Source organism: Petromyzon marinus, chromosome 11, assembly GCF_048934315.1.
Source record: "Petromyzon marinus isolate PM22_M1 ecotype Great Lakes invasive population chromosome 11, UKy_Petmar_22M1.pri1.0, whole genome shotgun sequence".
NCBI classification, from domain to species: domain Eukaryota; kingdom Metazoa; phylum Chordata; class Hyperoartia; order Petromyzontiformes; family Petromyzontidae; genus Petromyzon; species Petromyzon marinus.
Genome location: NC_133677.1, coordinates 10,455,083 through 10,479,646, shown reverse-complemented (window position 1 = coordinate 10,479,646; position 24,564 = coordinate 10,455,083). Strand labels below are relative to the sequence as shown.

The 24,564-nt window shown below is 41.5% G+C and overlaps 1 protein-coding gene and 1 long non-coding RNA gene across 2 annotated transcripts in view; one reads left to right on the top strand and one right to left on the bottom strand.

Moving 5' to 3' along the window:
- The window catches only part of LOC116941228 (heparan sulfate glucosamine 3-O-sulfotransferase 1-like), a 233,057-nt gene that overhangs the window by 108,978 nt on the left and 99,515 nt on the right, over positions 1-24,564 (top strand). The gene's annotated exons all lie outside the window — the stretch shown is intronic.
- On the bottom strand, positions 134-2,954 carry LOC142924285 (uncharacterized). Its single transcript, XR_012941473.1, has 2 exons — positions 2,497-2,954; positions 134-1,293 (listed from the first exon to the last, which is right to left on the bottom strand). It is a non-coding gene; the product is annotated as an uncharacterized LOC142924285 (long non-coding RNA).

The following is a 24,564-nucleotide window of genomic DNA, read 5'->3' as shown; positions in this document are numbered from 1 at the left end:
TAGTCTCCACTGGTGTTGGACCAGATGACACCATAAGGCATACAACTCAAAAACAGCGCACTATCGGAGTATTGAGAGCTCGGGTAAGCCTTTACATTATGAGACCTCGGGTGTGGACCAATCAAATTCAAGGACAGTGCATATCATTATCAGAGTTGTTTCTTTTTGTTTGCATTTTTGACTGCTTGTGTTGTGGTTATTGCAAACATGATCCCTTGTATAAAGGTGTCAGTTTTTGTGCCAGCTAAAAGGGTAAAAACCTATTACTACATCTGCACAGCTTAAGAGATTGTTGGAAGGTAGACCCTTGAGATGGTCTGGAGAAGGCCTATGATTTCACTTCTGGTTTATTCATTAATTTTATATTGTTGTAAATTCAGCATTGACAAATGCAGTTCCACCTCTATCCCAGACACTAACACAATTGATAGATATGATTATTTGTGAAAATTGTAAATAAATTCAATACTTGTTTATCTACAGGTATGTTGCACTGTATTTCTTGTGTGTCTTTTATTCTCCTCATAGAGCTATACAAAATGGTTAAATTGTGAAACATCACTTGGGAACACGAGCACATATATAAAATTACATCAAGGACACACCGAATATTGCTTTTCCTCAATGTTTTACTGGAGATCTTAATGCTGACTATTCCCCTATTCAGCGGAAATTGTTCATTTTACCAATGTTGCAATCTATGTATACATGCTGACTCAGCAACAATTTCAAACTCTGTATTTGAGAACACGGGAGCATAGTGTTCCTCATGTAAAAAAAAAAACGTTGAAAATATCCTTTCAATCTAAACCAGATATAAATGTTTCTACTTCATCGCAGTAGTAGATAGAGAGGTCACCATTCGTGTTAAATAGCAGGTGTTTGAAGTGGGAATGTTGGTGTTAATGTATGGGCGAGAGAGTTCGACTTTAACAAAGCTAAGTGAAAATACGCGTTTGGACTTTGTAATTGCATTCGACTAACGTTTGGAATTGCCAAGCAGAATTGGGCAATGCGGTGCCTTACAATGTGTATGTATTTATGGAATGAGCCTGGACTTGGACAACATAGGAACTTCAGAGTAAACGATGCCATGGTTGTCAAGAACCCAGTGTAGAGGTAATCAAGAAGGGCAACTTGAGATGGGTGGGGCACGTGTGCAGGATGAAGGAAGGTTGTTACAGAGACAGGCATTGGAATAACAATCAGAGGTCACTAACCAATAGGACGACCAAAAGCCAGAAAGTGAGCAGACCTCTGGGTTGCGCATCAACTTTACAACAGCAGAAGGATCTAGCAGAATGGACGCAATGGAGAGGCATGATGGTATCATTATTGGCCTTGATGGCCTCTTGAAATATACACAATGCCATTCCTTAATCAAATATATTGGAAAGGAGCATCTACAATTGAATCACCGTCATTAGCTACCGACTTGGAAAATTGACGGGATCTTACTTTCGTTACGTGAAATGACATTGCTCTATGACCACATTTTGCATCAAACGGAAAGGCAATTCCACGAAGTATAGAAACAACATTATCGGTAAAAATACAACCATAAATACAAATATGGCAATTCATCCTTACCAATCAGTGATATATTTTGATTTAAAGCTTTCGTGACTGCAGTGATTCATATTCTTGGTTCTTTCGGTAAAGACACGTTGAAGGGAAACAATAAAATAATACAATATATATAAAACAGTGATATAGTTCTAATAAGCTACACCCACGTAATCACGTAAATACCATGGCAATTGTAGTGCATTGTTGGTTCACAGGCATGGCAGTTTATTTAAAGTGTCTGCCATCTGCTCTGCAACTGAATGAAGGTTGCATTCATGTCTGTTCTGACAGATTCTGGGTGTCTGGCATGAAGTTTTCCTTGTGCATTTCTCACTAGGGATATAATCATAGCACAGAAGGTTGTGAAAATGACAGATACAGTGCGTAGGAGGATAGGTCAAATGTATTGGGAGATACATTAAATGATTATTAAAACTGGAAGATGATGCTAACGATTTATGTTATTGTAACGTAGTTAATAACAGGTTTATATCGCTCATGAGGATGCCTCATTTGCCTTAAGGGTACGTAACTCGGTGAACCTACGCGCACGTGTGCCTACTCCTGCCACAATGCACAGCAAAATCTGCAATATCCATAAGCAGATGGGACAAGTGGCCTAACGTCTTCTTAAAAGGTCAGTGTGCTTTACGATGCTTCCTCTGCCAAACAGTCCCCGGGCGAGGATTATGTTCTTAATTGGAACACTTTGAACGAGGAGGAAAGTAATGGTAATTTCTGAGTGTACCCTTTAATCAACAATGAACTGATACTTTTGCACATGCGCTGCAAACACCGCGTTGGAAACGATGCTATGCTAACAACCTTAATGTGCAGAGTTTTACACGGGACTGTAAAATTAACTCCTTCAAAAAAGGTTTTTTTTTTTTTAAACAACGGTTTTATTCACAACTTCGTTTAACTCACGGTTCGAGAAGTACGTCAATGTTCATTTGAAGCTTTCGTCACTGCAGGAATCCAGACGCTTTGGCTTCTTTCGGTAAAGTCACGTCGGTGTAAAATAAAATAAAATGTGTCACGACGTTTCGATCGCGACACAAGCGGTCGTCCTCAGGCGGGGGAAAATAATAATCCAGCAGTGGAAACTGCTGTACGTCAATGATGCGGCGACTGCTCCCACAGCAACGCTTACTTGAATAAATTGCTTATTTTACAAAATTAATGTACAACTTTTGTTTGTGTGGAGTGAGTGAGGGCGCCCGTAACCCGGTTGACACGGAGCAGGCGCGCCTGAGACACGTGGCGCCTGCTTCTTGGGCGGGGCGATTCGAGAGTTTAGGGACCGCGGCGTTTCTCCCCTACACACACAAAAAATATATATAAATAATAAGGCGTCCATACAAAAATGTTAATTTGCTTTAAAGGGGTCAAGTAATTGATTAATTGATGCCGATTTTGATACAGGCATGCATTGTCACCGGATCTGAGTACCGTGTGCAAAATGTAGAATTGATTGGACATCAGGAAGTAGACTAAATTTTGATTGCAAGATTTGACCACGACAAACAGGAGTCAAGTTAAGTATAAACTCGTTTAAAAAAGTAAAAAAAACGGTTTTGTTAACAACTTCGTTTAACTCACGGTCTTTGAGAAGTACGTCAATGGCGCCTGAGACACGTGGCGCCTGCTTTTTGTGCGAGCCGATTCCAGAGTTTAGGGACCGAGGCGTTTTTGACCTACACACAAATATATATAAATAACACGGCGTCCATACAAAATGTAAATTGCTTTAAAGTAGCGATTTAATTTATTAATTGATGCCGCTTTTGATACAGGCATGCATTGTCACCGGATTTGAGTACGTGTGCAAAATGTGAAATTGATTGGACAACGGGAAGTGGACGAAATTTTGATAACAAGATTTGACCCAGACAAACAGAGGAATCAAGTTAAGTAAAACCGTTGAAAAAGCGTTGAATGAGGGTTTTTTATTCTTAAGGCTGATTAATATAAGCTCCGATTGTAACGGTTGGCTACATACGGTGCGAAATAAGTTCAACATGCGTGCATACATAAGCATACTTGCCAACTTGGCTTGGATCAAAAGTCACATCGCAAAAAAACAAGTCAAAGCTCAAGGACAAAAAAAAACCCGAATTACTGAAACCCCTTTAACACTGAGAATATCTGCAAATGTGTTTATGAGATTGATTGTATCGTTAAGTTTGTTGTTCTTCCCATGCACCTCCAATTAGCATGGTTGGCTACGTACGGTGCCGAAATAAGTTCCAAAATACGTAAGCACGTACGTATGTTGAAACACTCCAGAACTGTAGAGTATTTGTCCAGTTCGGTCGCTGCACATTCATTTGTTTTAAAGATGGTCTGCCATCTTTAAACACTCCAGAACTGTAGAGTATTTGTCCAGTTCGGTCGCTGCACATTCATTTGTTTTAAAGATGGTCTGCCATCTTTAAAACATGGATGTAACTTTTAACAGTTGAGGTTCTATTCTATTCTCAACTCCAACCTTGTACACAAGAAGTATAACACGAGGCCTCTCAGACCACGCCATCCACGCACACGTGCCCATCGTTCACCAGCCATGCCGGGAGACCATCCATATTGGCTGGGGATGTAATGAATTATCCCCTGATGTGGATTTTTTTCATGTTTTGGTAGGAGGGGCTTCTCTCAAGACTCCTACCTAACGCTCTGTGCCACATATGCTTCGGAGATCTCAGCACTTGATTTCAACATGGATATCAACTCATCCAGACGTTCGAAGGCATTTAGATTGACTAAGGGAGGATAAAAAAAAAAAGATCACTCACGTTTCAATCAGATTACATTGTGCATGTAAATGGCGAGATTGATCGGAAATGTTCACACACGTGGACCCACGTGCCACCAACAATCGCTATGCCAGGCCAGGTCCACTGAGACCATGTGGAGTGGTGAAGGCCTGCTTGCAGGAGGTTACAGAACACACCCCCTACTTAACAGACGAGGATGACACTAAGATACATACAGTATTTTGTAATTATACTCATCCTAAAGCTGAAGTTAAATGGTGCAACTCTTCGAACGTTGTGCAGCGTATCATGTTAAATGCCACAACCGAAGTACTTTTGTTTTGCTACAAAGGTACACATTATTTAACCATTAAAATAGATCGTGGGTCATCTTTTGATTATTGATACAGTAGGGGCTAAGGAGGCCTAAGGCCAATAACACCAACCCTCTCCGTCTCTTGCCGGGACATGTTACCTAAAGAGCCCAGCAGAGATGTGCTGACGGAAATGTGCCTGCTTTTTGTGGTCTGTGCTAAAAGGTAAATTGAGAGAACATGAGTAACAATGGCTATGCTATATACCTACTCAAACAAAGATTTTTACAGTTGTGAACAGTTGAAAACATCTCTATCTATTCACATATTAAAACAATCCATCATGCTAAATGCTTGCCTTTCGATTGCCTTGATGGCCCACATGACCTCATCCGGCCAATCACAATAGCAGCCGAATGTGTAACAAGAAATCCATGGTAAATGAAGCAACAGAGACAACAACAATAACATTGTTGTTCGCAACAATATTGCAGCAAATTTGCACATTTGAAATTCAACTTAATAGGTCATAGCACATATTAGAGCTGGCATGTAACATGATATATGGTATGATCAGCATGCTGATGTTTACACACTGCAGCAATCACTCATTAAAGGTTGATTCTTTCTCCGGGATGCCCAGGGCATATTGAGATACCACATGCAATGAATTATTTGCGTGGCTGAGAATTAAACAAAGGTCACTGAGATTACAGTGCTGTGTCCTCATCATCGAGACACGAAATGCCATTCACCCACCAGACTCGCTCGCAAGCTCACACACTCTCACACCTGTTACACCTTCCATTTAGACGAGTACCAGGAATATCTCTCACTTTTATACTTACATTCACCTTGACATTGACCTTCGAAATAATATAAGGAATCAGGCTGAACACATCCCGTGGAAAAAAAATTATGAAGTGATTAAGCTTCAGAGGTTTCTTTTTTTATCTTGCACATAGGAGATTGCACTTGTATCTAATTGCGTTCTTGAGTGATTTTGGAGTGTAAGTTGTGGACACGATGATAGGTCTGCAGTCAAAGAGTCAAACCGAGCGATGCACCAAGCTGCATCGCCGCTGTATCTATAGTTTGCCTTGTGTATACAAATAATGCCAACCAACCAAATGTGTACACGTACATAATGTGTTAGTCACAAGGGTTATTTGTTCACACTTCACCATACTTCACCGTGTTGATCATTGTGGGTTGCAGGGGGGGGGAGCGGTGGGGGCGTTGGGGACAGAAGCGAGGGGGGAGGGGCAGTTTCAGATATCATCTCTATTTTATATCTAATTTATAATATATTTTATAAAATCTATTTTATATTCTATGGAAGTCAAAATCTTTTTTTTATAATATCCATTTTATAAAGCGCCTTTCATATCAAAGCGCTGTATATACAAATAAAACTACACTCGCACGTACAGATACAATCTAAGTGAAATAGAAGGCTGATAATAACAATATCAACGACGACTCTCGACATTCCAATAAAATGAAGAACTATGATAAAAGCGAATAATAATAATTGCAGGGTAATCCAATCAGACAACAGAACAGTTAAAAAAATGTGTTTTAAGACAGAAATGTAAAAGTGACACAGACTCAGAATTCCAAATGGGCCGAGGAAGGCGATTCCAGAATCAGCTGATCTCAGATATCATTGACCAGTCGTGCTCGCAACGGGGCCGTCCATAAATGACGTCACGCACCTGGGGGGGGGGAGGGGTCAGACATTTGTGACGATGTGTGACGAAGGGGGGGGGGGTTTGAGAAATGTGACGTCACATCAAAATGCGCAACTTTAAATAAATATAGACAACACGTTCTACTTAATTAAATAGACTTTTTAATAAATGTTTTCTCCTACAACATCAGAGTGCAGCGCCACATTAAATACGCACCACAATGACAATAGTTTAAAGCGATTTGAAGCATCTTTTATATATTTTGGGGGGGGGGGGGGGCAGAGCTTTGTGACGTCATATTTGAGGGGGGGGTCTGACTTTTTGTGACGCCGTGTGTCGATGGGGGGGAGGGGGTCAAAAATCGTCCAAAATAGCGTGACGTCATTTATGGACGGCCCCAATGCCCAGGAATCGAACGCAGATTTCCTGATTCACATTGCAGTTTGCAAATAACGTCACACCTAGTGCACCTCAATATGCACATTATCTCGAGTATTATTTTCACATTATTAGCTGTACTTTTTGAAATTTCAAGCAGTTTAAGGATTACTAAAGCAATGGCGATACGCTAGTCACATTCACTTACATTCACTTACATACGTACTTAAGATGTGATTAGTGCTATGCATTACTAGGCTAAAGTACATGTAAAGTTACTTAAAATAACATTTCATTACATGTTAGCAACATCGATGAATAGTATGGGTTAGATTAGGAAATATTAGTTTGACGTTTTGTCATTCCGAATTACATGTTGAGGATAATTGTGGCAAAGATGCAGGGCCTTACAGTGAGGACATTTCTACTGAGTATGGTGGAAGAACACGAGAAGACAGAACCTAAATTCCAAAATGATTGTGCCTCATTAACTATGGCCCTTTAATATTGAAAGTCCCAAGCTCTCAATGCATTCTAGAGGATTAAAGAACATTGACAAATGTGATTCAATTTACAATTCACGTGACGCTGAGACTCACGTTACCATCTTTTAAATGAGAACAATTACGTCTGTAATGGTTGACGCTTCATTTCAAGGCTACAATGTGGCTCTTTGGAAAGCTGTACTTAAATTTTTTTTTTACCACGAAATTGTAAGGCCCGCTCACTCAAAATCACAGGTATCACACGCAAACACAGATGTATAGTCCGCCAACAAAACAATACAGTATTTAAAGCGACGTCCATAGGGACCTTGAGGTGATTACTTATTAATTTAACACTTTTTAAGATAGGTAAATTGTGTTTGTCGGTCATGCTATAGTCACAGCGGCGGGGGGTGGAGGGGGGATCAATTGCAAGCACATTTTCCTTCTCATTTTTATTTTGTTTTGATAGCAGCCTGAGTAATTGATGGGCATCGTTCTCTAAAACAGAGACTTTGGAGCTTTCATACATTTTTGACCTCGATTAAACACACACCACTAAGTGTGCAACAACTCATTGCTGAGCCTCTCTTTTTCCAAATACAATTTTCTGCAACTTACCTTTCTTTCGTTTTCTCCAATGCTTGCATTTACAAAAGCGTTCACCTGTTCCACATATTTACGCATAGCGGCCTCCTGTTTCCGAACCAACATCTTCCAACGAACTTTACATTTTTCCGTTTTGTTTTAAGTCACATTACTAAAATTCACCACTCTTTAGGAAATTTAGTGTGGCTCTTTCATTGCATAGACTCATTTTTCACAATGACTATTGTTTAATCTTGACAACGTCATTGAAAGGTAGCAATTTAGAAACGCTAAGGATGTGAGATTAAAGCATTTTGCAATTAAATGAGCTAAATGCACGTAAGGGCCATTGGGTGTGCAATTACGAGTGTTTCGTGATTCGCCGTGGAATTATGTCCCTTAGAAACTGAGCAGCTACATTTGTAACGTCATTGTTGTCTGTAGGTAAACTATGTATTGCCTCACACAACAACATCGATCCGACGGTAGGGCTCAGTCATGAATGGGTTTTGCCAACCTATTATCTGTTTCAGGTCCGCGCTTCAGTGTGGCAGCCAACAGAGGAAAAACAAAACATGATCGATCTGCAAGGCAGCGAAATGAAAACTTCGCTTGATGAATGCCCGTGCGCTAATGTCATTAAGCAATGCGGGAGAGAGACAGATGATGGCCGCGTGCATCGTGCACAGTGGAGTCGAGCGTTCACTCAAATATTCCTCTACATTCTCATTCAGCGCAGTCGTGCAGATCACATTTCACACTTGTGTAGTGGCACAGAATTAGTCACTAGAGTACGTAGCATGGGATTCTCGGAGAGAGAAGGGTTATGGGTAAACCAGCCCGGTCTACCAGTGAGACACGTGGGCGGAATCAGGAACCTTCTGATGAGAGCCAGAAGGGGGAGTGGCCGAAGGCAGAGCCTGGCCACGCCGGGGAGGATAAAAGGTAGGCTCTGACACTCAGTCGATGCTGTCGTCTGGGAAAGGAACTCATCGTGCTGCCATTGCCCTCGACTTCACATCCTCGGCGTCACTGGTCAGGTAGCATATGGACCGTGGGTAGATATCCCCTGTGACTATATGGAACGGAATAAAGGATGTGCCTCCAACTCTTAGTGTATCCAGATTGATACACTACATTTGTATTGCCCCAGAGGGGGACCCCTCCTCCCCCCGTTCAGACGCAATGCTCTCCCCCTCAATGTTATGTTTACCTCGACAGCCTAGGTATTGCTCAAGGGTTACACGTGGCCAAGCCTAGTGTGAAATTTGACTATTTGAAGTTCGTGCACTGCAATTAACGTGACCACGCCGTCGTTACTAAAATGTCAACGGAACCGCACTCAGTGCCAGCGTTGCAACTGGCAGGGCTCCGAGCACGTGGTCCTCTAACGCTGCATTCCCACAGCCACTTTAATAGCCCCATTCCCACAGCAGCCCGTGAGCTGGACCCAGGCATACGGATTGTTTTTTTGGGGGGGGGGAGGGGGGATATTAAGGGGGCTACCGACTTTTTGTTGGATCACCTTCGGAAATTAAAGTGGGGCCCTCCAGCAAACAATGACATGTCAATGTTGATAATGTTGAGCCATGTTATCACTGCAGTGGTGAAGTTGTAGGTGTATGTGATGTCGGACAATGTGGTCCACGGTTTTGCTTTGGTGTGCGCGGTCACAAAACGTGGACCATCGTTTATTTAACACCGGTGTGGAAAGTGGTTGCAGCTACCATGCAATTTTCGGACGTGGTTGAGTCTGGACCACAGCCGTCAAGAGAGGTCTAAACCAGAAGGAAAGCATGCATCAAGCTTTGGTTGTATTTGGTTTAGTCAGGCGAGAACTCAGGACACCAGGATAGTATCATTTACAATAGTGACCTGGAAGTTGAAGAGATGCACAATGTTAATTGCATCTATCATATAGGTCAGATTAAGGGCTGGCTTTGTTGAGAAAACATGACGGGAAATTACCAAAAAATAGTTAATTTTAGCTTGTGATAGGTAGAACCAATTTTGCACATTCAAGCATGAATGTGGAAAATGCAGCACAAGGGTCACCTACAGGAATATGCATGATGTAGAAACAGGGCCCATAAAAACATGGGGCTCTTTGTGTTCTTCATATCTTCTTAAAGCGACATTTAGTTAATCTGACCCTGACCAATTCGTTCATGTGATGTCCTGTCAGTGGAACCGCTTGGAGGTGGATTTAATGTTAAAGCGTTCACGTACGATACTGAACTTTTTTTAAAAAATGAATGCTCAGAAATCCAGGAACTTTTGGTTATTGGAGGAAGAGCGTCGTGGTTCAGGGTTATACTCGGCACGTAAACAATGTAAATCATAGAGGGAAGGAGGTGGACGAGTGGCTCAGTGGGCAAGGGAATGATCCATTATACTGCTGGGCCAGAACCACTGAGACTCGTATTTGGAATTTGGGCAGTCACTTATAATTAAACCAATTTCTCAAGTACAGCGATATTATTAGTCTTATCCCAGCCACCAATAGATTTTACAAAACAGCCATCTCATTAAAGTCACTAAATCAGCTGTTGAAACAATTAGTGAAATTATATATTGCATGTTTACATTAAAAAAATACCTCCATTGTGGAATGGATGCCTCAATCATTCCTATGCAGTGTATTTAAAGAGGGAGAAAAACAATATTTGAACAGTTATAGTCCCATTATTCTCAAATCACGCATATATAAATTGTTTATGAAGACCTTGAATAATTAATAACGGACAATTTATAGCCAAATAATCATGCAAGTTGGATCTCGAAATAAATAATTAAATATTCCTGCCACGTACATGTTATCAGTTACATTGTTTTTTTAGAAAAGACAAATACATTAAATTCCGTTATGGCTGGATTTACACACTCTTTATTCAGTGGAGTCTGATGCAATCATCTAAGGTGTTACAAACCGATGCCTTTATATAAAAAACAGGTAAATATGGATAGTATTACAAAGAAAGGAACACAACACAAATGAGATGAAGATCCAGAGAAGGAGGTTGCTGTCATCAATACTATGCACAGCAACGGAATGTATCTTTAAAATGTTACACTCGATAAACAAAGGCCATCACGAATGGGGAAAGGATTAACCATCTCAGACGCACTGGCGGGAGTGATTATAACAGCTGATGAAGTGACCTACAGGAGGTGAATTAAGATACTTAAAAAAAGGCTTCAATAAGTTTGTAAAACAAAACCAAGTTATTTGAGGGAAGCCACTGGGAAACACAACAGGGTATGTATCCCGAGGGAAGTTATTGAAGGTGGACTTGGATTTTAAAAAAACGATTACATACACAGGCGAGAGGGGGTGTGGAGTGCTTTTTTGGAAAATGGATTTAGATCATGAAAGCAGCATACCAATGTGCCTAAAGAGGAACCTACTGCTTGCTCTCCTATGATACGTGTTGCAAACGTGACAAAGAAAAAAAATACAATTATTAATTACGCAAAGAAGCATGGAGAGATGGAGACTTGGAATTACACCGAGTGACAGAAAGAGCAAACTCATGGATCGCCAGAACAAGCGCAAGTAATCCCCTTCATATTGATTGTTATTAAAACTAAGTTGAACTTTGGCAGGACATTACTAAAAGTAGCGCTGGCGAATGGATGGGACTTTTAGCAGAATGGCTGCCGAAGAATGGAATGCGTCCAAAAAGATGCTCGCCGTGAATACGGAGCAATGACGTCATCTCATGTGCAAAATGAGTGAGATGTTTCACGGCATTGTGGAAATATCATGGGGCACACCTCCATCCAAAAGTAGAAAGCTCATGGCTGATGATCACCGTGACGACATGTGCTCTGAGTGAGTGTACGTATTGGACGAGCGACACGTGGTAACAACCAATGGGCCACATGGGGCTGTTTTGCACTGCTAGTTGTTGTTTCTTGCGCGGCCATTTTCTCACGTTGTCTTGCGATGCTCCTCGAGCTGAAGAAGTTAGAGGGAGACATTGTACTCGTCTCAGAATACAACATAAACGGGATACGACTGGTGATTAAATGACAAGTAAAACGAATCCAAGAAGTGCGGGCTTTGCCCTTGCCTTTGCTCTAATTTACAGCGGCAGTGAACTCCGTCTACGTGTTTTTTTATATTTTCGAGTGATACGTGCAGACGTTTGTTTGCATGAAAGTCAGTGTGATTGCAATGGTTTACCTTTGGTTTCTTATAGTAGACAATACTTAGAATGTAATATTTTGGTTGATTAGTTTAACACGTAGGCTTTCGCGACCAATATTATTCATAATAACGGTTTTTGGGTTAGATCGCGTTTATTTAAAATAAATAAACGCGATCTAACCCAAAAACCGTTATTATGAATTTTGGTTGATTACTTGGCCCAATCCATTCGTTAAATTTCCACAAACTAACCCACTGACTGGTTAAAATAGCTACCTCTATGCCGATCACCATCAGCCATGATAAATCCACTGCAGGATGAAGGCATCCCCAAAGCTGCCGCCACCTTTCATGGTCCTGCGATGTAAGAATCTAACGAGCACCTGGACATGAGCAGATTGCAATGCTCCATCTCCTCAGTGGCCATCCTCTCAGATGTGTTCTATTTCTTTGCTGCCACGCCATTATTACCATTATTATTATTGACAATTTGCCTTCATCTTTTCTGAGCAGTGTGCCTTTCCCAAGCCAGTTTAATCCATGCGTGCCTCTGTATCTCAAATTTGCTTCAAGCACGCATCTCTACATGCTTATAATCGAACACGTTTCAGTTTTTGTCCATTTTGTAATCACCGTGTTTCTGAACCATGCATCCTATTCTAGTTATTAATTCATAACGAGACCGGGTTGTACATGGCCTCGTTAAATTAAGATGATGAGGCATGTTGTGCCGCCCCTTAGCAGAATCAAAAGCTTCATATTTAATACATTACAGGGGTCTGCAGCTGTACCCACTATTCTTGTTACTCTTCAGGGAATGGGAATTCACTTGAGAGCACTCTTGTTTTTGTGTTTTTTTTTTATAGCTGACACAGATTTGATCAACTGCCATAACCTCCATCTCTCCTTGGAACCCATCATTCCACACCATCCCCACTCTCCGTTAAATAATAGCCATTGCCTTACACTTGCTATCAAACTAAAAACCGTAACTGGGTTAAACGCGTCTCTCCATTGCATTCTCAATCATTTTTTTGGGGATGTGTTTGGCAGACATTAATGTGGCGACAGATAATATGCTCGTTGTTGAAGAGTCCATAGGGAAAGCCATGTAGCTGGCACATATGACTTGCGTTTTCCAAAGTGGTTGTGTTACGGTTCACCAATTGATTTAATTAAAATGAATGGCCAATAATAAATCATACAATTAACTATATTACTCCTGCATTACTGTAGAAGTACAATATGGGTTATTCCCAGCTTTTATATACGAGAAAAATAATATAATGGTAATACTCTAATGAGCCAAAAAGCAATAAAACTATATATTTTAATATCCACACTCCCAGTTATTAATGTTTGCAGTAGTTGTGGGTTCACTGGTGATCTTACCTTTTGCAAATAAAAACTATAAGAGGGTAGCAATTTCGTTTTTTTTCCCATCCAAATGAAATTATTTTGTTCCATTACTTGGCTGCATGGGGAGCAATGGTTACAACACCATGCCATGAACTCGGTGACTTGAGTTTGACTTGCAGAAGTGGCGAGTGATATCTGAACTTCTTGTACCCCCTTCATCTTATCTCATTTAAATCTATATAGCGCCTTAACCAAGGCGCTTAACAGAGAGTTAGAAATGTGTACAGCAGTCCTGTGTGATGATACGAGATGAGAGCGTTGATGAGAACGACGGTAGTACATGGATATGATGATGCGTGAAATAAACGATGGTGAAAGTGAAAATGCGTGGTTACGGTTCGTGAGTGTGACGAATGGGTAGCGAAGTTGGGAAAGGGGACGGTGTTCGTGACGGGGAAAGGAGGGGGAAGATGTGTTTGGGTAAGGGAGGGGAAAATAGATTAGTTTTGACGGGAAAAAAAACGAAACATAGCCAGTGAGGCTGATTGTTTGACATGTTCCAGTGTGAGGTGGGCCAGAAGCGAGAAAGAACGGAACCGTGATTGGGCGCAAGGAAGAGGGGGAACAAACATCATGGCCACAACACCCAATGATCAAAACGGTGTGAGGAAAGCCTTCATCCAGCAGTGAACTGGCAAAGAGCTGTAATTTGTGAGTTATTATTATTATTTGCTTAGCTGTATGCTAATTTAGAATGTGCAACGTTCACTTGTATGGCCGAAGATATGTAGGATTATGAGCACGGGCAATAGGAAGGAAACAATGTGTAAATATTACTATACCGTTGAACATAATATCCTTCTCTCATGAAAGTAACCATGAGATATTTCCTTCAATCCATAAACTCTTCCAAAAGAGCATAACAAACAGGAAATGTCACTGGGGTGTATTCTGAGGGGAGCCAATATTACCATTTGGAGGCAAGGGAGCCAGCTATATATATTTATATATAAAAAAAATGCCTCGCTTCTGTCGATTTGTTTTGCTATCCATTCCAATTTGTTGTCTGTGCAAGGAATGTTTTGTTGTTGTTGTTGTTGTATTGATAACTGAGCAGTGGCACATTGTCTGTAATCCTGCGCCTTTTGTGGAGGTGGGGGGGGCAAGTGGCTCCAGGAGCTTCCTCTATTTGCCGTGATCATAGCTGGTGCCACTGGGGAGAGTTAAGCGGACACTCACGCTGCCATATTGCACGTTGGGAGTGGTGGGAGAGTGGACAGGACAAACATTCCAGCCGATCCCACCCCCACCCCCCCCCCCCAACTACTTATAGTGAGGGCAACAACAAGGGGTCGTTGAAGAGGAAGCAAAGGACAACTGGTACAATATAAACAGCCTATTGATGTGCACAATTTGACACTTCAAAACAAGTCCTCGGGTGCCTTAAATATCGAGTTGGTGTTTCAAATAAAATAACACAGCGTCGGTCAAGAGGTGCTGTGCTCGTGAGGGGTGGGAGAATTGACATGACCTGGGTTCATGTACGCGCTTGGGGGAATAAGTTTATGTCATTTATATATATAAAAAAAAGTTTCGTTTTTATCGCGTTAAACACGCACTTCGTGACCTGAGTCAGGTAATCGAACCTGTGATCTTTTTGCGTCAATCAAAGATGCCCACTGTTCTACCCCCTCAGCTGCAGTGTCTTTTCAATGATAATTTTCGGGTAATTGCTCTTACTTTAAGTTACTGAGAAATACTTGGCATTGCCTCTGCCCTCATGCTCCATTACCCCCCCCCCCACGCCCCGGTTTTCCAGCACTGTGGAGTCAAACATGCTGCCACGGTCTCCACTAATCCCACACTTCACGATCGGTTCTCGTGTCCTGCCTCTGCTCCATCTCAACTTGAATCTGTTCAAAGTGTATACAACTGAATGTTCCTAAATCCATGCTCCTCCTTATCGGCAAGAGGTCTGCCCTTGGTCATGAATTCTGACTTATCGGTCTCTAAAATTGTAACCTTGGTGTCATCAACAATCCAGAGCTTTCTTTCTCGCTACATAAGTCTCATTTTACGCAACTTCTCACTTCCATCTGTGCAATATCTTCCACAATTTCCTTAGCCTGTATGCTTCTGAGACTGTCATATTTTTTTGGTCACTTCTTCAATTTACGTTTGCAACTCCTCTCCTCTACCCGACTCAAATCCATGAGCATTTTGAACAACACTCGAAGAGGGTGGTAGACGTTAGACCCTCACCCGCGAATGAGATCACATTCCATTCTCAAAAGTCCTGCATGGCTCCCAATTAAAATATAGAATCAATCACGGGACCACATTCACTGTTTTTAAGATCCTACCTGTTTTTTTGCTCTGGTCTCCCTCTCTATGCTCATCTCATCTGAATGGAACTTTTACCAGTCATGATCAATCTACTGCTGGATGAAGACCTCCCCAAGCCGCCACCACCTCTCATGATCATGTGACGTGATAATCCACCGAGCACCTGCACACAAACTGATTTTATTACTCTGTCTCCTCGGTGGATGACCTCTCAGGCATGTTCCATTCCTTGGTTGCCACTGCTATTATTCTTGACCATCATGCACCATTGATTCTAACGATGTGTCCTGCACAAGGCTATTTACTTTTCTTTACAGTTTGAACGATGTCTAATCTACCCCCCCCCCCTTCGTATGCTTTCCTCTATTGACTAAAGCCTCTTGGGAAAACCTAAAAACAACCTCCAAACTGTGGGAGGTTGTTCCGTCCCCTGATGTCCGGCACTCCCTCTTCTTGAATATCACCATTGCTGATTTGCTCCTTCTCTTTAAGGCCAGTCTTAAGATATTGCATCTCTCCGCTGCTGTTGACTAGTTACCTTAAACAATATTCTATCCCAATATCCCTCCTTTCCACACTCTCACCTGTATTCTGATGATCATCCCTTCTTCTTCCCTCTATTCGTTTCCTCACACATCGGTACAACTCCTACATATTTTGCCTTAAACTCTTCATTGTGAAGTATGCACGAGAGGACGACTTCCACATGCAGATGGAGTGATGTGCAGGAGCTAGATGGATTGTCGCACCACGGGACCATTAGAGATGGTGTCGGTTTGGGGAGGCCTTCATCCAGTGGTGAACTGATCATGCCTGCTGATGATGAATTAGACAATGGATCACCATCTGCATGAAGGTTGAAATGGCTTTAGCGACTCGTGTACAGTGTGTTGCACACCAGCTCAATTTGCCCAACTTTTCCTTGATTCATGATATTTTATTACAATTATTTTCATTTATATTTTCGTCGACTGCTCTGTACATGGTCCTGATACACCATTCGTATTCAGACGCTGAATGCATTTAAATTACTGTTACACGTAACCCCCATACTTTGTAAATTGGTGGCATTTCCAAAAGTTGGGGGACTCACATATCCACTGGACTAGGACGGTAGCCAAGTCATGACGGTGCAACAAATTGGTTTATTAGCTCCCTGTGCTTTTGAATGTCATCCGTTCATATGTATGATTTGTCCCCATGTATTCCAATTATTACCTTCCACGTGAATGAACGGATTGTCAAAACATCGCAATGCAGGACCTTCCAGAAGCGAGTCTTGCAACTCAGTGCGAGGTTTATTTGACTCTATAAACGTATACACTACGAAGCTATTTAAACTATTTGTATTTTACCAGGTAAGGCCCACTGAGCTATATAGCTCTTTTTCAGAAAGCTACCCAGCCACAATTGATAGCTCAACGAAGTGGCTTATCACGTAGACAAATACTCTAAACACACCTTTATAAATGTGGAGGGAAAAAAATCAGAGGGCATGGAGAACAATCCACGCGATCACGGTGAGAACACGCAAACTCCTCTATATGAAATGCAGATAACGATTTTTATTCTAAGATGCCAGTGGGTTGACAACAAGGACCTGTTTCTTTATGGAATACTGTCTGTGTAGAAAATACGAACATGAATTCACAGCAGCCAGCAGCCTCGACACACCTGGACCTGCACACTATTGTTTGCAAGACAGCACATGGCGCTTTTTAGTTTTGTCTCCATATCTGGGGCATGGGTGTCAGTACAATAGCCATTCAATTAAGCTATTTGGAACCACACAGACTTAAATGGTATGTTTTGATTTTACATTACAGTAGCATAAACATAATAAGTCCTGTTGAGTTACGATATAGTTTACAAGCTATGCTTCAGAACTATTTTTAAGAAGAAACAAAAATAAGCAGCAGTAATTAGGGTGTTGTGCTTACGTATGTGTAGTGACTAATGCAATGCATTGCGTAGAACGTGGTGACCTGAGTTCAATTAGCAGCCGTGGCTTACATCGGAGGCGAATGATAACTGATTCCAGTCCTGGGCGACTCCCCCTTTCACCAGCTCACATTGGCCACTGAAAGGCATGGCAAGGCCTTTATCCAGCAGTGGAATGACAGATAATTGTGAATTGTAGCACTACTCATGCAGCACTACTCATCTTAGAATGATTGGACCTGTATACTTTACCATTTACAAGCACAGGCCGACATGATTAATACAGCACCATGGACTGTCAGTAGGTAACACGTTACGTTATGCCAGTTTAAAAGCATCACTTGGCATTGTTCGCCCCGCTACACCGACACTGCTATTTAAGGGGCTGGAGCACTTGCTCGGTATTTATCGTGCTGTGGCCTAAACTTGGTAAAAGCTGAGTTCGATTCCTGGCCACAGTGGCAAGAGATATCTGAACCCATCCTATTATACCACTCTTTCACCAATTTGCAATAATCAGCACGGTAAAGTATGGTCAAGTCGATGCCCGTGACTGACATGCTGTGGAAAGAGCTGCATCCATCCAGCAGTGGATAAACAAAGGGATGAAAACACAAGAGTAGTGCCGTTGTTTATTATTAACACTACAAAAGAGCTCCGCTGAAAAAAAAAAACCTCATGTGGATTGACTCTGCACAATGGTAATGCAGGAAATAACATCGGTGGATGTTGCGCCCGTAGCAGATTAGTGTTACGGGTTCTCGAGTCTTGAACAAAGGATCGATCGAGCGAGCGAGACGCACGCTCCACTCTGCCGCAGCGTGCAACGTCAACCAAACACGCGGGCCAACTCGGGTTTCCCCCATCGTGTTACGAGTACATTTTTTTGTGTGACTATACCTCTCGGCGCACATGTGGGATCGATTTTTTCAATTCCGCTGCGCTCATTTGTACTCGCTCACAAAAACAAAAATATTGATCACATGAAAGGGCTGGTCTTTACAGATATTTTAAACCGGGATGTACCATCAGAAAGCTCCTCCATACCCATTCTCTCAATTTTAAACGGTGGATTTCAGCAGCCATAAACAGTTGACTCACTTCATAGTATGATTTATTAGTCTATTCTTTTTTTATGGCATATCCATCTTAAAATCAATAACTGGTAATAATAACTTGAAAAAATACACTTTTATTATGTCGTAATGATTTTATGATACCTTTAGCATATTTTAGCATATACCCAGCAGAGCTGCCAGGTTAAATAATGTAACACGTTATAAAGTGAGGTTTTTTTCTTCCTCGTGTGATTGAGTTAGTAACAAATATGTTCTCTTCTGCTGTAAATCCATATGCGAGTTTAGCTTCGATGTGCCGGGTGCATTTCCCGCATAACCGTGCCTGCATGCAGACACACGTGACATCACAAAAGTGGTCAAAAGTCACAAGCCATGTCAAACAAGCCGCGATAACCACTCCACCAGCTCAGAGAAAGCGTTTTACGAAATTACAGGCGAGGTCCTTTCAGCTCTTTTGTTCGACATGTCTAGAATTTTTCAAGCTAAACGAAAAGCGTGCTTGGTTAGAAGAATTACATCTCTTGACTGAACCCGCGCTTAGCGCAATGCATAACAATTTAGAGCGTTTGAAAGGATGTAAATCTCTGAAATCATCGACACGTTAACATTAACCACCAGCTGACCTCATGATGATGTAATCCATACCAAAAGCATTGCAAAACATCGAGAAATCCAGGGCATTTAGTGAGGCCTTGCTTCGCATTGTTATTGCGTAGTACCTTATCAGTAGTCGTTCCACCATAAATAGCAAGGTAAGCTTACCATGGGCCAATTTGATAGGCTCAAGCAGGGTTTACTCTCCAACACACCGGTGTGCTGTACTAGTAACGAATTGGCATGCTTTGTTTACGTGACGAACCTTACTAATTGGCTGTGTCGGGTGGTGGCGGGTTTAACGACACATTTATATTTACGCGATCTAAACCAAAAACCTCTAATATGGGTTGTATTGTTTGTTGTTGTAACTTTTTGACCCGCCCCTATTGGACATATGTGAAGAAGAGCTTCAGGATAAATACAAATTTTGATTCTGACTTTGGACTTATGACAAAGTGATGCTCAATGCAGTGAAATGCCTCCCATCCACGTTGAAGTCGGTGGAGTGCTCTTCACCAATATGCAAATGTACGGATGAGAGGAGTTCTCATCTTATTATCTGCATTCGTACGTGATTCAGAAAAAATATATAAAATAAACATGGATATGTACAGGTGCAGCCCTACAATTGTTTGGTAAGCAGCACTGCCGGTGGAAGGGCCTCCATTAGAAATGGCAATCTCCGGAAGTTGAGCATTGAAATCTACGTCGGATGTAATCTGTGGAGATATTTGAGCGTTACCACTTTGCATGCATAACATTTTCCGTGAAAACGCCTGTTTTCATGCAAAAACTCCTTAAAACAGAATTTGGCTTTTTTATTTTCAATGCAGGACCCCGCTGAAAAAGGCACGAGACTCAGAGAACCGTTTTGGGGATGGATAAATGACGTGTTCGTCTTCAGCAGCAGCAGCAGCAGCAGCATCAACACCGTAGCCATCCTCTTAAATAGTACATAACAGGATTCATTTACTGCCTGGTACATTAGATCACTTTCCCATGACTCCTCTTCTTCATGAAGAAATTACAAAATAGAATTGCCATGAATGGAATTGCCCAAAAATAGTAAAAAAATCTACCCATGTACAGAACAGGCGTTTTTTGTAGTTCAATTCGGGTGGTGGATAATAGCAGTCGCGCATATCCAAGGTCGTGGATACCAGGAGATTTACTTTATATTGACCTCAGAAGAATGATAGACCAATTCATCCCCTGACAGGTACCTGAACTTGCATCCTTCCGCTTGCAAGTTCAGCACTCTTACCACAATGCCACCTATATGAAGTTAGGTTATCATATACACCACATACTTCAGCAGTATTCCATGTCTGTTTCAAATGATAACATTAATTGAGGATAATAATGATCTGTACGCGTTACATATTACAATGATAAAATATTAACGAACTTTGCGAGTTCGTCCAATGCCTGAGTGCTAAGTTTAACATCCGTTAGGATTGTGGTCAAAATGTTTACAGAATGAGATGCTACTATAATATGTATATTACAATACCTTTTCTCTTATATCTATACAATTATTAATAATGATATCAGAGCTTATATCAATGGCTCTTGTTAGCCACATATTGTAATTTTAAATGACACTATACTCGTAAAAGTGGCTATAATAAAAAATGAAATTACAAGTGTAAGGCTGCACACTTTCAACATCCAATTCTCAAAATGATGAGACTCCTTTTAAATGACTTGGAGGTCACATTGCATTCATTTGACTTAAATGGTGCTGTCGGATGAGCTTACATCTTATTACTTTGTGATGACGAAGCAACCCCCCCCCCCTCAAATATGACGAATCTTGCGTACGCAGAGTTAAAATGTTAGTTTATCTCTTCCCACCATCTCCATCACTCACTCAATTGCCGGCATGTGCATTATCTGCCAGTAACGAAAAAGGTATAATACTGTATTGAAAAATCCATTCTGCCTGCTTTAAGAGACGGCTCTCAAAGATAAACCTGAAAAGCAAAATGCTGCACGGCAATTCCGGAGGCGCTTCTGTTTTATTGTGCCAAAAAATATATGAAGAACAAAAACAAATTACGCGCGCATTTATTTAAGCGGTTCGGGGAAATTGAATAGCGAGATTGCGCCATAATCTCTGTATTGTGACGTTCGGATAATCGGCATTACACAACCATTGTGTGTGTGTGTCTCGTATTGCATGCACTTGTACACCCGGATGGGCCCGACCGGTATGCGGGTATAAATAAGGAAATCACTCAAGCGCACTGTTATTACAGCTCCTGAATGGCCTGTCAGCATGCTCCTACCTTGAAACACTGACAAATTACCATTTCCCCCTGAAAACTACCTGTTTTAAACTTCTGTGAAGCAATTGTTCAAACCAGCTTGAGAAACCACGGCTCTGTACGATGTTTGCAATTATGTTAGAACAGCTGTCCCTTTTCTCAGCAATTCTTCGAATCTTTATTGTCTTTTCTTAACGAAATGCACTTCTACAGAAGATGGACATACAAGCAGTATATAGCCATTACTGATCGGACGTGTGAAATGGATGGCATTACATTTGCCGGCAGAAACCAGGATTTACATTTCAGTCAGTATTGTGTTTTTATTTTTTCTCTGCTGATGGCAGACTGATTCAGAGTTACAAAGAGCCTAGTAAATTTCCCATGATGGAAAAGCCAAAAGCAATTTATCTGTCATCTTACAAAACCAGCGAGGAGAGGTGGATGCACGCTTTACCGGTGGGGGATTTGTCCCCCCCAAAAACGATGGCGTAATCATATTGTCCGTGTGAAGAGCCCACAAGTGGTGATTTACCCGAATGCACAAAAGCACAACACACAAATAGGCACTCTACTCTTTAGTGTTTCATCTGAAGCGTTGCTTATTGCATCTGCAGCGGAGCTGACGTTGTCACCCATTTGCGGCATATGGAATAAACGTTGATTATAGCACAACGCCGTGCGCACGTGGGAAGTGATGTTTCATTTGGCCGGGGAGTTGCGTCATGAAGGTGGATGTGGCACGAAGGGCTTCGCAATCCCACCCAACTCAACCAAGTTGATTGCCAGCCTTCGTAGCTGGCAGGGTACTCCATTTGGTTAATACAAGTTAGATTTGCCGGCATCTGACTATTTAAATATTGTGAATAGTTTACAATAAAAATAAATCCTCCAATACGACTAGACCGATATATTATTTTTTTTGTATGAAATAATGCCTGGCCAATGTGCTGTCTTATATACGGTGTAAGGACAAGCTAACAGATGGGACGTGATCATTCTAACCTATGGACAATTAGGAATTCTTGTGACAAACACAAGACCAGTGTGGGCAGTTGTTAGGACCGTTCCAGAATAGGAATTTTCCTACCGTTTACCATATGTCCTGAATCGGAAGGACACATTGCAAAAGGGCTCTACGTACCTCAATACAAAATATACCGAATGAAGAAATATAATGTTCCTGTAAGGAACGACAGATCACCTTGACAACTGCAATCTTCCTTCTCATGAACACCATTAGGCCGTACATGTGCTGGTATTTTTGGGTTGAGGTGAATATAGCTTTCGGTGCAGAGCCCCGACAGTTGGACTGTAATGAAAATTGATAAATTCTTATAACCAATCAAAAGGGCTCTCCATAAGGTTTTCTCACCAAAGGTGAAAGGAAAATGTGATCACACCTCTCTTTCAATTTTCCTGTGATATCTCTCGAACTGCTCGACCAATGTTGACATTTTCAGGGACGGTCCATGCCCACAATAACTCTGAAAGTCACAAGGTCAAAGATCAAAGTCACGATTCTACTAAAACCTGTCATTGCCAAAAGGTAGTGCGTGTACACTCATCATATTTTTTGAACTCTGACCAATCTGGATGACATATAAGGGATAGCCCGAGAATTAGGGAACTTTGGAAGGAATTGTCTTTTGCCTGAAAATGGTTAAGGGTCAAAGAGACAATGCATCAACTGTCAGAAAAATAAGCTTAAATTTTGATTTAAAGCTTTCGTGACTGCAGGGATTCATATTCTTGGTTCTTTCGGTAAAGTCACGTAGAAGGGAAACAATAAAATAATGTTTTATATTTGTATTATTTTATTGTTTCCCTTCTACGTGACTTTACCGAAAGAACCAAGAATAAAAATAAGCTTGTAGAGGTGGGAGAATGACAGTCCGCACAATGTTCTGGTCGCATGAACCAGGAAGGAAGCCTCTGCAAATCCCAGCACGTGGAGTGAAACGTCGGACATCATACCGAACAACGCGCAGTACAACTTAAAACACATCTGAGAGCTGTATGGTAGAACCACTAAAACCTACACAGTAGCAGTGGCCCAGTGGTGGGCGATTTAAAGCCATTATAAATCGACTGCTGGATGAAGACCTCTCCCCGCTATATTAGTAAATTGGGTTGTTTGACCATACTTCATCAAACTGATCAGTATGGGTTGGTGAATGGGAGAGCATGTGATGGTTCAGATATCACTCACCGATGATATCACCCATGACCTGGAATCAATTCCGGTCATCAGGTCTGCCAGTGCGCTAACCATTTTGCCACCAATCTCCTAAATGGTGCCATACAGCAGTACTAGTCCTGGATATTTATACTCATGCAGGCGGAAGGAGAAAACCATGAAGTAGTTATTTAAAAGGCTCCTATGCCACCTGATCGTAACAGTCGAGTTCTGATTTCAGTCACATAATTTGAATGATTATGCATAATGCAGGGTTGAGTTCCGGATTTCAGATCTTTTTCTTAAAGACCATTTTCAGATATATGTTTTCATACTTTCAGATCGTTTAATACAGCACAAAAAGACAAAGAAATAAAATATAGTCTAGAATTATTATCCCATGCCAGAAGCAGTTTGCAATGGCGTGGTGATGCAATATGCAGTCAACAGTTTGAGGCAGAAGGGCTTCAGGATGCGAGAAATGTTATGACAGTGCGGGGTAAGCAAATTGGAAGTACAGAAGTGCTGTCTTTGTTTGGTGGATTGTGCCTGATGGCGGAGGGTAGTGTACCAAGAGACACACTGTAGTGGTTTCCAAGAGGTTATAACCAAGCAAAGACCTGAACACTATAAAAATGATTGTTCCTACCTCTTGTTATGAGGCCAAAACCTGACACGATTTGTCTGAGTATCTCCACGTGTCTACATGTTCCCTTCTAAGTCTAATTTTTTGTCCCAAATCATATCTATGTGTCTTTGCATCTGTCTTTCCATCTCTGTTATTGTCTCTCTCAATGCCCCCCTTTTTGTCATTGCATCTGTATCTCTGCTGCTCTGTCTCTCTTTGTTCCTCCGT